We start from the raw sequence: 14,061 nt of genomic DNA, 5'->3' as shown, positions 1-14,061 counted from the left end.
AGGGCGCAGAAAATACCAACTGGTGCTTTTTATCATTTAATGTTTCTTAAAATTTGTATGTTAACATGTAAATGTCGTCCTCAGTAAAGAAACTCCTCCGAAAGCCAAACTGTGATATGCTGAGGATCTTATTGATGCTAAGATAAGATTCTATTCCGTAAAAAATCACCTGCTGTCAGCACCGAATCAGGTCGGTACCTATTGACACCCCTCTTATCACATTTCTTAAAGAGGAGCTTAACAACGCGATATTTCAGTCTCTCTGGAAAAATGCCTTGAGTTAGTCACGCATTGCATATTTCACATAAGACCAGACTTATTATATAGAAAGGAATCTTTAGTACTCTTACGAGAACACCATAAAAACCAGATGAGATTTATGTTTTAGAGAATGTATAATTTTTTCTTAACTAGACAAATCACAAACAGACTAAAGTTTCAGTGGATGCTGGAGTATCAGGTAGCATTGGTAGCATTGGAGAAATTGGAGGGGACAATGGTTTCCGATCCTGTATTAGTTATTCCAGATTTTGACAAAGAGTTCATCCTCTCTTATGATGCATCAAATAAGGCAATCGGCTGTATTATGGGTCAGATGCTTGATGGATAGGGGCATCCAGTAGTTTATGTACCGTGGCGGTTCAACAAGGCGTAAAGAAACGGCTAAACAAACGAAAAGGAAATGCTAACGGTCATATTTGATATTACACATTACTGATTTTTTGAATGGTAGAAGATTTAAAGTTGTGTGTAATCATTCGTCACTGAACTGATTGTTTATTCTAAACGATCCCACTACTGGTTCGCCACCTTGGGCTCTCAAGCTTAGTGAGTTTAATTACGAGTTTGTTTGGAATAAGACACACAAATGCGGATACATTAAGTCGCAAAATAGCCATGTTTAGTGTACTGGACAAGAGTTTATTGGAACAGCAGGGAGCACAGGCAGATGATAAAAACTGTCAGACCTTTAAGTCACAGACGCACGTTATCATACTTGAAGATTTGTTGTACAGAGTCCCGAAATGGGGACCACGTATCGTGGTCCCGCCAGTTCTTCAAAAGGGATAGCTACAGCAGGCTCATGACCAGCTGCTGTCTGTTGCTGATGGCTGACGAGCAACAGATAGGCTTATTGCGGAATGGTTTTGGTTGAGGAACAGCCAGCGTGACTTGGAAGAATATGTCAAATAATGTGTACCATGCGCTGAGGGAGAGGATACTTTGCACTACAGAATCCCTTCCCTGAGGTTAACAGAGGCGTTGAAGCCATTTTAAATGCTTGAGCTCGACATTTGTTATCCACAGAACACCTGTACGTATGTGCTTACGGTCATCGCCCTTTTTCGCGGTATTCCAGATGAACAGGCCAGTACTATGGCTCTAGTATTAGTTAACAATTGGATATTGGACATTGGAGTCCCCAATAACTTAATTTAGGACCAGGGTAAGTGCTTAGTTTTGGGACCTACGGAGCAAATGTGCCATGTATTGCGTATTCGGAAGTTACGAAAGAGCCCGTTCCACCCGGAAACCAAAAGTAGAATGGAGCGCCACCCTAAGACCATTTGCAAAATGCTAAGCTTTAATGACGACTGGGATATCTATTTTCTATATATATAGTTTGCACGTGCAACTCGAAGGTCCACACGGGAAGAGTCATGTCACTACTTGAGGTAGTATACGGGCCGAAAATGCCGTCCCACTTCGACGTTTTAAGTCCTAAATTAGGTGCCAACTGCGAACCAGTGTAGATGTTTGTGAGAAGAAATCGGGAGGTGTGGAGAAACATACAAAAGGCGAACATGAAGGCTGTGGTATGCCAGAAACCGCCGAATAGGCTAATGGGCAGACTACCACAGTACCGTGTACGGCAGTGGGTATTGGTCACTAATCCCAGTACACCAGAAGGAATGTCGAAGAAGATCTTGATCAAATATCACGTAGCATATCTGGTCGTGGAGATGACGTCGCCGGTTAGCGGAAGGGTACAGTTTCCTACCAAAATGCCTGTCGTGCACGTCTGTCCGGTGAAACCGTTTAAGAGTATTTTGAATGCTGTGCCACAGTTACTTGTGTACCCGGTACCGTAGGATGCAGTAGGCAAAATCAAGGAACCTCATCGGTTAGACAGTTTAAGGCACAAGCATTCCTTATACTTTGAGGTCACGTAATTAATTATGTTGTTAGATTATGTTAGTGTTAAATTTATACTTGATGTTTGTGGTTGGTTGGTTTTTGGGGGAGGAGACCAGACAGCGAGGTCATCGGTCTCATCGGATTAGGGGCGGATGGGGAAGGAAATCGGCCGTGCCCTTTGAAAGGAACCATCCCGGCATTTGCCTGGAGCGATTTAGGGAAATCACGGAAAACCTAAATCAGTATGGCCGGACGCGGGATTGAACCGTCGTCCTCCCGAATGCGAGTCCAGTGTGCTAACCACTGCGCCACCTCGCTCGGTTTTGATGTTTGTGTTATGAGTATTTCTTGCATTGTGTTGTGTTCGGGTGGATTTAGTGTTTTCGTATCATTGAAACATATACTTTTCTTGTATTACTATAGTATTACTGTCAGGTACTTGTTACTATTTTTTCTTCTTTCTGCTTATCGTTAGTTACTCTCTTTGGAAGGAGGGCGATGATGGATGGTTCCTATCCTCAGGTGACGATTTTGTGATGTCATCCTGGATGTTGTCCTGGGTTTGTCATACATTATCGGGAGTGGAGGAGAACGCTTAGTTGTCGGTCAACACTTGTGTGATTTGTGTTGTTCTCTAGACAATCGGTTGTCTTCCTTATGAGGTATCAGCGGATATTGAAATGAGGAATGAAATTCGGAGACTGGAAGATTTTCTTTCGGAATTGTTTAAAGAGCTACAGAGGAGTGAAGGTTATATGCGACTTACAAGGGTGCTGTCTTAGTCACAGTTTATCTACGGTAAATTATGAGCACAGTTATCACAGCTGGTAGATATTGCATCACAGACTATAGTTAAGAGAATAATAGGTTTGTTAATTGGGGGAGATTACTAATAAAAACGTTGTTCAGCACACCAAATGAGGAGGATATTCCGAAATTGAATTATTCACTTAGTCATATTCAGAAAGCGGCGATTTGTATGACGAGTGCCGCGGAATGGCACTCAACTCGGGGCGAATTTCCCTCTTCCGTTTACACTCACTCGTACGACTGTCATGACACTGACGCGGAATAACTGTATTGGCTGGAAGGGCTATTAAGGGCATTATCCTCTGAGAATTTAGCTCACCTTAATGCCACCCTCAACCCTGAACTTACGCGTTCGCTAGACAAATTTATGGAAACACAGCAGGGGAAAAATTTAAGGGAGCAGATGTACAAAATCACCACCAGATTATATCAATAACTATTTCATATACCAGTCGTGCCTGCTTCTACAAGGTATTTGCATATTTTATTTCTGTAATAAGAGCAGAAGGGGACAGAGTTTACAGAACAACCGGCACACCAGTTTCCAGCCGACTGGTTAACCGGCATAGGCTATGGAACAACTGACGAAAGTAGAATCTCTATACTAGGTAGCATAAACATTAGATTGAGGACTGTATTGTAGTTAGGTCCTGGAAACCGCACTTTGAGAGTAAGTGTATTAAGGAGAAACTCATATGGGACATCTCAGGGCTGCATCTGGGTGTTGCCATCAGCACAGCACAGAATTCTTATGGTTAAGAGTAATTTTAATTAAAGATTCGTCATGGAAGATTCGGGAGATCTTTCGAAACAAGGGAGGTGTGCAGCAGCCGGAATAAATTTTCGGTGCACCAATTGTGAATATCTTAAACGTTTTATTTTAACAAGCAGCCAGTCTGTAGAGGCCAGCCCCGCCGATGTACTAATCGAGTAAGCTTTTGGATTGCAGTTTTGACATTACGCTAAAACTTTCTGTCCAAAAAGGCTTGTCACACTAGACTCAGGGGAGGAACATAGAACCGTGATATCCGCAACACGTTGTGACCAACAGTGAAATGATGTATTATATCTACATCTACATCTACATGGATACACTGCAAATCACATTTAAGTGCCTGGCAGAGGGTTCATCGAACCGTCTTCACAATTCCAATCTCGTATAGCGCGCGGAGAGAATGAACCCCTAGACGTTCCGTACAAGCTCTGATTTCCCTTATTCTATCGTGGCGATCGTTCCTCCCTGTGTAGGTAGGTGTCAACAATATATTTTCGAATTCGGAGGAGAAAGTTGATGATTGGAATTCCGTTAGAAGATTCCGTCGCAACGAAAAACGCCTTTCTTTTAACGATTTCCAGCCCAAATCCTGTATCTTTTCTGTGACACTCTCTCCCATATTTCACGATAATACAAACCGTGCTGCTTTTCTTTGAACTTTCCCGATGTACTCCATCAGTGCAATCTGGTAAGGATCCCACACGTCACAGCAGTATTCTCAAAGAGGACGGACAAGCGTAGCGTAGGCAGTCTCCTTAGTACGTCAGTTACATTTTCAAAGTGTCCTGCCAATAAAACGCAGTTTTGGGTAGTCTTCCTCACAATACTTTCTATGTGTTTCTTCCAATTTAAGTTGTTCGTAACTGTAATACCTAGGTATTTAGTTAAATTTACGGCTTTTAGATTAGACTGATTTATCGTGTAACCGAAGTTTAACGAGTTTCTTTTAGCACTCATGTGGATGACCTCACACTTTTCGTTATTCACGGTCAACTGCCACTTTTCGCATTATTCAGATATCTTTTATAAATCGTCTTACAGTTTGTTTTGATCTTCTGATGACTTTATTAGTCGATAAACGACAGCATCATATGAAAACAACCAAAGACGGCAGCTCAGACTGTCTCTCAAATTGTTTATATGGACAAGGAAGAGCAAAGGGCTTATAACACTACCTTCGGGAATGCCAGAAATTACTTCTGTTTTACTCGATGACTTTCCGTCAGTTACTACTAACTGTGAACTCTCTGACAGGAAATCACCAATCCAGTCACATAACTGAGACGATATTCCATATGCTCGCAATTTCAATACGAGCCGCTTGTGTGGTACAGTGTCAAAATCCTTCCGGAAATCCAGAAATACGGAATCCAACTGAAATCCCTTGTCGATAGCACTCATCACTTCATATGAATAAAGATATAGTTGTGTCTCTCAGGAACGATGTTTTCTAAACCCATGTTTACTGTGTGTCAATAGACAGTTTTCTTTGAGGAAGTTCGTAATGTTCGAACAGAAAAAATGGTTCAAATGGCTCTGAGAACTATGGGACTCAACTGCTGAGGTCATTAGTCCCCTAGAACTTAGAACTAGTTAAACCTAACTAACCTAAGGACATCACAATCATCCATGCCCGAGGCAGGATTCGAACCTGCGACCGTAGCGGTCTTGCGGTTCCAGACTGCAGCGCCTTTAACCGCACGGCCACTTGGGCCGGCTGTTCGAACAGAACATACGGTCTAAAATCCTGCTACATATCGACGTTAACGATATGGGCCTGTAATTTGGTGGATTACTCTTGCTATCTTTCTTGAATATTGGTGTGACCTGTGCAACTTTCTACTCTTTGTGTACGGATCTTTCCTCGAGCGAACGGTTGTATATGATTGTTATGTATGGTGCTAATGCATCAGCATACTCTGAAAGGAACCTAATTGGTATACAGTCTGGACCAGAAGACTTGCCTTTATTAAGTGATTTAAGTTGCTTCACTACTCCGAGCATATTTAATTCTACGTTACTCATTTTGGCAGCTGTTCTTGATTCGAATTCTGGAACATTTTCTTCGTCTACTTTTGTGAAGGCGTTTGGGAAGACTGTGTTTAGTAACTCTGCTTTGGCAGCACTGTCTTCGATAGTATCTCCATTGCTGTCACGCAGAGAAGGCATTGATTGTTTCTTGCCACTAACATACTTCACATACGACCAGAATCTCTTTGGATTTTCTGCCAGGTTTCGAGACAACGTTTCGTTGTGGAAACTGTTAAGGGCATCTCGCATTGAAGTCTGCGCTAAATTTCGAGCTTCTGTAAAAGTTCGCCAATCTTGGGGATATTGCGTCTGTTTAAATTTGGCATGTTTGTTTCGTTGTTTCTGCAACAGTGTTACAATACGTTTTGTGTACAAAGAAGGATTAGCTCCGACGTTTGTTAATTTATTTGGTCTAAATCTCTCAGTTGCTGGCGATACTATTACTTTGAATTTAGGCCACATCTGGTCTATACTTATGTTATTAATTTGGAATGAGTGGAGATTGTCTCTCAGGAAGGCGTCAAGTGAATTTTTATCTGCTTTTTTAAATAGGTATATTTTTCACTTATTTTTCGGTGATTTGAGGATTACAACATGCAATCTCGCAACGACAGCCCTGTGTTCACTAATCCCTGAATCGGCTTTGATGCACGTTATTAACTCAGGATTATTTGTTGGTAAGAGATAAAGTGTGTTTTCACAAGCGTTTACTATTCGTGTGGGCTCTTGAACTAACCACTCGAAATTATTTTCAGAAAATGCGTTTAGCACAATTTCGGATGATATTTTATGCGTACCTCCGGAATTAAACATATATTTCCGCCAACATATCGAGGGTAAATTAAAATCACCACCAACTATTATCGTATGAGTCGGGTACGTGTTTGAAATCGAACGCCAGTGTTCTTCGAACCTTTCAGCAACTGTATCATCTAAATTAGGAGGCCGGTAAAAGGATGCAATTATTATTTTAATCCGTTTGCCAACAATGACCTCTGCCCATTCTAACTCACAGAAAGTATCTACTTCAATTTCGTGACAATTTAAACTTCTGACAGCAAGAAACACGCCACCGCCCACCGTGTTTAGCCTATCATTTCGGAACACCAATCGGTTTTTCAAAAAAATGTCGACTGAGCTTATATCCGGATTTAGGCAGCTTTCAGTGCCTATAACGATTTGGGCATCAGTGCTTCCTATTAGCGCCTGGAGCTCTGGTACTTTCCGAACACAGCTACGACAATTTACAACTGTTATACCAATGGTTCTTTATCTACGCTCTTCCAGTGTACAGCCTGCTCCTTTTGTGACTGAAGCCCTTCTTGTGTTTCCCCAAGGCCCTCTAACCCTAAAAACCGCCCAGTCCACGCCACACAGCCCCTGATACTCATGTAGCTGCCTCCTGCGTATAATGGACACGTGACCTATTCAGCGGAACCCGAAACCCAAACACTCTTTGGCGCAAGTCGAGGAATCTGCAGCCTACTCGGTCGCAGAACCGTCTCAGCCTCTAATTCAGACCCTCCACTCGGCTCTGTACCAGAGGTCTGCAATCGCTCCTGTCGACTATGCTACAAATAGTCAGCTCTGCTTTCATCTTCCAAGCAAGACTGGCAGCCTCTACCAATTCTGTTAGCCGATCGAAACCAGAGAGAATCTGTTCTGATCCAAAGTGACACATATTATTGGTGCCGATGTGAGCACACAGTTGCAGTTGGCTACACCCTGTACTCTTCATGGCGTCCGGAAGGACCCTTTCCACATCTGGAATGATTCCACCCGGTATGCACACGGAGTGCTCATTGGTTTCCTTACCCTTCTTGCCAGCCAAGTCCCTAATGGGCCTCATAACACGCCTAGCGTTGGAGCTCCCAACTACCAATAATCCCACCCTCTGTCATTGCCCGGATCTTGCAGGCCGAGTGGTTTTCTCTGGAACAAGACAGGCGACAGCATCTAGTTCAGTGAGAGTGTCAGCCACAGACAGAACCTGGAACCTGTTTGTCAAACAAACCGGGGAGGCCTTACGTGCGGCCACGTGGGAAGTCTGTCGCCAGCTGCTTCGCCCTGGAGTGACCTCCCACTCGACGACAGGTGAAGGGTCAACCTCAGTGTGAGCAGTAACTGGGCTAGCCACCAGTGAAGACCGATCAGAGGACTCTGAAGCACTGGAAGTTTGCTGAATCCCCACTGCCGGCCCACAACAGTGCCCATACACTGCAGCCTCAAGATGTGTAACCGAAGCCATCATAGCCTGGAGCTGAGAGCGAAGCGTCGCCAACTCGGCTTGTGTTTCTGTACCGAGATCTGGGGTGGCATGATCGAAGTGGGTGGAAGTTTGTTGAGTATGACCTGAAACGATTTAAGGTGTGTGTTCCAGGTTTTGTGATTGCTGTGACAGTAAGTCTTACAAGTTCCCTTATCAAGCATTCCGCTGGGTTACAGCTCGGTTGGCACACTGAAATGAATGACAGATTTACTTTCCGACGCCTCAGAATTTGTGACCGCTCTTTCTAGCGAAACTGCGACCCACTGTCTGAAACTACCCACTTACCCGGTCCTACATCTCGTTAAAAATTGTTAACGAAAGCCATTGCCACAAGTTTCCCATTTGCCCTCCTCATGTGTGTAACTAAACAAGCTTACACGTTAGTTCCACAGCCTCCAGTAGATAAGGAAGGCCTGACCTACTACGGACTAGTGGCCCGAACAAGTCGGCGGCGGCGATGCTACACAGTTTTGTGTGGAGTACAGGGTGCAGGGGTGCAGCATACATCACTGCGGCTAGTTTGTCTCACTGGCACGGTGTATTCAAATGACACGGCGTATTCGTCTGAGCATTTCCTTAAAGTAATATTTTTCATGGAGTTTCTTTAAGCTCTTTGTTTGCACCGAAAATCCCATAACTCAAGTGTGTGCACCGTACTAATTTGTCCATGAGCACACCTGGACTTGCGTGTTGTCACCGTGTGTCGTCTGGACCACAAATTTTAAAGTGAATGCCGTCTCTTAGTAAGCAGAAATGACGAATCGACGCATTGACGTCACCGTCCCAGTTCTCTTTAACGTGTATCAATATCTCATCTCTGTCCTGCTTGTGTGCATTGTTCCTGAGGCAGGTTGTAACAGCATTTTCCCCAGCTTCGTCTTTTAGATATAAGAAGCTGAAGGTTTTTGTCTCCATCACCACCATCTTCTGCACGTACTAATCCTACAGGTACACGTGAGAAGCCGTCTGCAATGACGTTTCTATTGATGGGAATGTACGCCACATTAAATCGGAATTCTTAGAGGTGGAGTGTCCACCGCGACAGTCTGTTATGGGATGGCTTATCGTTCTTTAAAAATTGCAGAGTTCGGTGGTCGATATATACCCTTGTCGTTCGACCAATATGGTAATATTAGAGTCTGATAAACACCCACTCAAATGCGAGTGCCAGAAATTCCGTGAGAGTGTAATTTCCTTCACAGAGAGTGAGCACCCGGTTTGTGAAAGATATCATTTTCTAAGAGGATGGATCGGTGATATCCTCTGGTTTGAACAGAATGACGCCCAAAGCAGAGAATGAACTGTCAGTCATGGCACATAAGTTTCGCTACAGGTCGGGGCGTGCAGGAATCGGTGCCTTGACTAATGCCTCTTTACGTTTCGTGAATTCGTCTTCTGCCTGCTGGTCCCAGATCCATGGAGTATTGTCTCCTATCAGGGCACGAAGACGTAGTCTGGAGGTAAAGTTAGATATTCTTTTATTTGGAAATTTGTGGTAAGTTTCTAAGGGACCAAACTGCTGAGGTCATTGGTCCCAAGGCCTAGAAATACTTAACCCAACTGACACTAACTTACGCAAAGCACATCACACACCCATGCCCGAAGGACGACTCGACCCTCCAATGGGGCGCCACGCGAATCGTGGCAAGGCGCCTAAGACGGCACGGCTACCAAGTTTAGATTCAGAAAGCGCTGACAGAAATAAAATAGTCTGAGAAAACAGTGTAATTATTTTTTATTGGTTGGAGTTGCGCATTCCGAAATCGCACAATTCTTATCGGGCCAGGTTGTATTTCATCTGCAGATACGATGAGTTCCAGGAATCGTATTTCTATTCTGCCGAATTGCGACTTGCCTAAGTTCACAGTCCCTTTCACCTGTTCAAAGGCTTCCAATAACCGATGCACCACTTCATTGTGGACAGTCCATGACTTCACTGCCACGAGAATGTCATCCACATAGAGTGCTATGTCTGATCGTCAGTCTGCAGGAATTATCTACATCTACATCTACATCTACATCTACATCTACATTGATACTCCGCAAGCCACCCAACGGTGTGTGGCGGAGGGCACTTTACGTGCCACTGTCATTACCTCCCTTTCCTGTTCCAGTCGCGTATGGTTCGCGGGAAGAACGACTGTCTGAAAGCCTCCGTGCGCGCTCTAATCTCTCTAATTTTACATTCGTGATCTCCTCGGGAAGTATAAGTAGGGGGAAGCAATATATTCGATACCTCATCCAGAAACGCACCCTCTCGAAACCTGGCGAGCAAGCTACACCGCGATGCAGAGCGCCTCTCTTGCAGAGTCTGCCACTTGAGTTTATTAAACATCTCCGTAACGCTATCACGGTTACCAAATAACCCAGTGACGAAACGCGCCGATCTTCTTTGGATCTTCTCTATCTCCTCCGTCAACCTGACCTGGTACGGATCCCACACTGATGAGCAATACTCAAGTATAGGTCGAACGAGTGTTTTGTAAGCCACCTCCTTTGTTGATGGACTACATTTTCTAAGCACTCTCCCAATGAATCTCAACCTGGTACCCGCCTTACCAACAATTAGTTTTATATGATCATTCCACTTCAAATCGTTCCGTACGCATACTCCCAGATATTTTACAGAAGTAACTGCTACCAGTGTTTGTTCCGCTATCATATAATCATACAATAAAGGATCCTTCTTTCTATGTATTCGCAATACATTACATTTGTCTATGTTAAGGGTCAGTTGCCACTCCCTGCACCAAGTGCCTATCCGCTGCAGATCTTCCTGTATTTCGCTACAATTTTCTAATGCAGCAACTTCTCTGTATACTACAGCATCATCCGCGAAAAGCCGCATGGAAATTCCGACACTATCTACTAAGTCATTTATATATATTGTGAAAAGCAATGGTCCCATAACACTCCCCTGTGGCACGCCAGAGGTTACTTTAACGTCTGTAGACGTCTCTCCATTGATAACAACATGCTGTGTTCTGTTTGCTAAAAACTCTTCAATCCAGCCACACAGCTGGTCTGATATTCCGTAGGCTCTTACTTTGTTTATCAGGCGACAGTGCGGAACTGTATCGAACGCCTTCCGGAAGTCAAGAAAAATAGCATCTACCTGGGAGCCTGTATCTAATATTTTCTGGGTCTCATGAACAAATAAGGCGAGTTGGGTCTCACACGATCGCTGTTTCCGGAATCCATGTTGATTCCTACATAGTAGATTCTGGGTTTCCAGAAATGACATGATACGCGAGCAAAAAACATGTTCTAAAATTCTACAAGAGATCGACGTAAGAGATATAGGTCTATAGTTTTGCGCATCTGCTCGACGACCCTTCTTGAAGACTGGGGCTATCTGTGCTCTTTTCCAATCATTTGGAACCCTCCGTTCCTCTAGAGACTTGCGGTACACGGCTGATAGAAGGGGGCAAGTTCTTTCGCGTACTCTGTGTAGAATCGAATTGGTATCCCGTCAGGTCCAGTGGACTTTCCTCTATTGAGTGATTCCAGTTGCTTTTCTATTCCTTGGACACTTATTTCGATGTCAGCCATTTTTTCGTTTGTGCGAGGATTTAGAGAAGGAACTGCAGTGCGGTCTTCCTCTGTGAAACAGCTTTGGAAAAAGGTGTTTAGTATTTCAGCTTTACGCGTGTCATCCTCTGTTTCAATGCCATCATCATCCCGTAGTGTCTGGATATGCTGTTTCGAGCCACTTACTGATTTAACGTACGACCAGAACTTCCTAGGATTTTCTGTCAAGTCGGTACATAGAATTTTACTTTCGAATTCAATGAACGCTTCACGCATAGCCCTCCTTACGCTAACTTTGACATCGTTTAGCTTCTGTTTGTCTGCGTTTAAACTTGGAGGCATCTAATACAAGCAGCTGACGATATATTTAGCCAAGCGGAAGGCTTCTGAACTGGTATCTGTTCATTTAAATTTATTTTGCACACTCTCATTCATGCTCTTGATTGATTCAGGTGAGAGTGGGGAAGGATGTATATACTGACATAGTACACATAAATGTATGTAATATAGGTGCGGGGCTCCGGTAATTGCTGTAAACATTGTAAAATGTGAAGTGAAATAAAGATAATATACCTTGTATCCACTGCAGACGCACACAGCTGCTCGGACTTTTGTAAGCAGTTTGAAGTTTGCTTCCAGAATTGAGGTGCCAGAGGTGGGTACGTTAAGTTAAAAGTTAAGCAAAATGATGAAGAGGCTCATGTGGAGACCCTTTAATTTGGTATTTCTAATTCAGAGAGATAAGACCAACTAGGTCCTAGCCCACAGGTGCACCCACGGAAACTGAGTTTATTCTGGTATTTCGATACCAGTATTTCTAGTAAAGCAAACCTGTACCATTAAGAAGTAGTAGAAGACTCTTTACTACGTCCTTATTAGACACGTTCCCTTCTGGCTCCACCGACTCGACTATTCAGTGTCTTTTGGCCGCCAGAGTTTCGCATTGGAAGTTTAGATGTGGTGGAGTTTCATCTATCTCATCACATAGTCCACACGTAGAGGCTTTTTGCTCTGTATCCATCCGGTGCAGATGTTTTATGAAGTTCCATCTCCAGTCATAAGTTCTACGACGAGTTTGATCTGTTTTCTGTTCAAGTTCATTATTATAGAACTCGTATTGAATGGTTCGGCACATTGACTTGCCATGTTTTTGATTTTGGCTCGTAGTTCAATAAGCGTTCCACCTCCTGTTTCAGTTACATAGTTTTGGTGGTACAGTCACCTTACGTGATGACAGGTTGCGGTCCAGTAAATCGAGTCATTGTGTCTGTCCTGGTCATTCTACTAGCTTGTTCCTTGCCATGATTTCGTGAGTGTCCAGGGACCCACAGCAGGTTTGCCTGTTGGTTTCCCTGCCATGTCGTTGCAGCGACTGATAGACAATTTACAGCTGGTTAGCAATCAGAATAAATAAATAACATCCCCACTACACTTTTTAATGACATGTAGCCCTACTTTACTTCCCAATCTATAGAAGAAATCTACGTTTTACGAAAACGTTGTCCTTATGAACTGTTATCCACCTTAAGCTCATACTCTAACATTTGGCAAAAAAAAAAAAAAAAATAAAAAAAAATTTGAACTGAACTGTAACTGGTCTGAGTTCAACGTCTCTTTAAATCAAACGCCCATCCGAAATAAAACACTTATATGCCCCTAATCAAAATTTCCACTTACCTCGCATCTTGACAACACTGTTGCTGAATTCTCGAAAGCACAACAGCGAACAGCAAGCAGGTAGCAGTTAAGCTAGATTCCTAAGTAAAATTTCCAAACTATATTCAAACTGTTATATACCACACTGTGCAATATGAACAATAATTTTGAGAGGGTACAAAGTTAAAAAGAACTTCTAAGAAAGTCTAACAACTTAATCGGTTTAAATCTTAATGCGTGAATCAGGCAAGTCTTGAGGTCATTCTCTCAGAGAGAGAGAGAGGGGGAGGGAGAATAATATATAGATCCACGCAATATATAGGATCATCTCTAGCTTGAAGCCATATGCTTGAATATATCTGGTATCTCAACTGCAGATTTTTCAGCGTTCATTTAATTTTAGGACTCCCTATGTCAAAATGATCAAAGTGGATTTGTACCACTATTGAAATAAGCCCTTCATATATAATTATTCAAAATTTGTATTCTGTTCACTTTTCAATACATACCTCTTATTCATCTTTGCTGTCATTCACCGTATATCTTTCATCATCTAACAGATGCAATCGAAAGTCAACACAGCACTACCAAATACGTCCCTCGCCTACCACACTGCAAATAACAACGTATCAGACTGATGAGAGGCAAATACTTTTCCACAGAAAGACCAAAGATTGTCTGAATACTAAGATGTTATCTGTTTTGTCTGAATACTGTTTTCTGTTCTTCCGAACATTTCCGAAAGAACAGATACTATCGGTGACCATGCAGTTCGTTAGAATGAAATTACAATGAAATGAATAACCTTAGCTGCTTGCAGGCGTTGACATACGTCAACAGGGACAGATGA

This window comes from Schistocerca serialis, chromosome 8 (assembly GCF_023864345.2).
Source record: "Schistocerca serialis cubense isolate TAMUIC-IGC-003099 chromosome 8, iqSchSeri2.2, whole genome shotgun sequence".
Taxonomy (NCBI): domain Eukaryota; kingdom Metazoa; phylum Arthropoda; class Insecta; order Orthoptera; family Acrididae; genus Schistocerca; species Schistocerca serialis.
The sequence above is the reverse complement of the archived record's forward strand: the minus strand, read 5'-3'. Positions refer to the sequence as shown.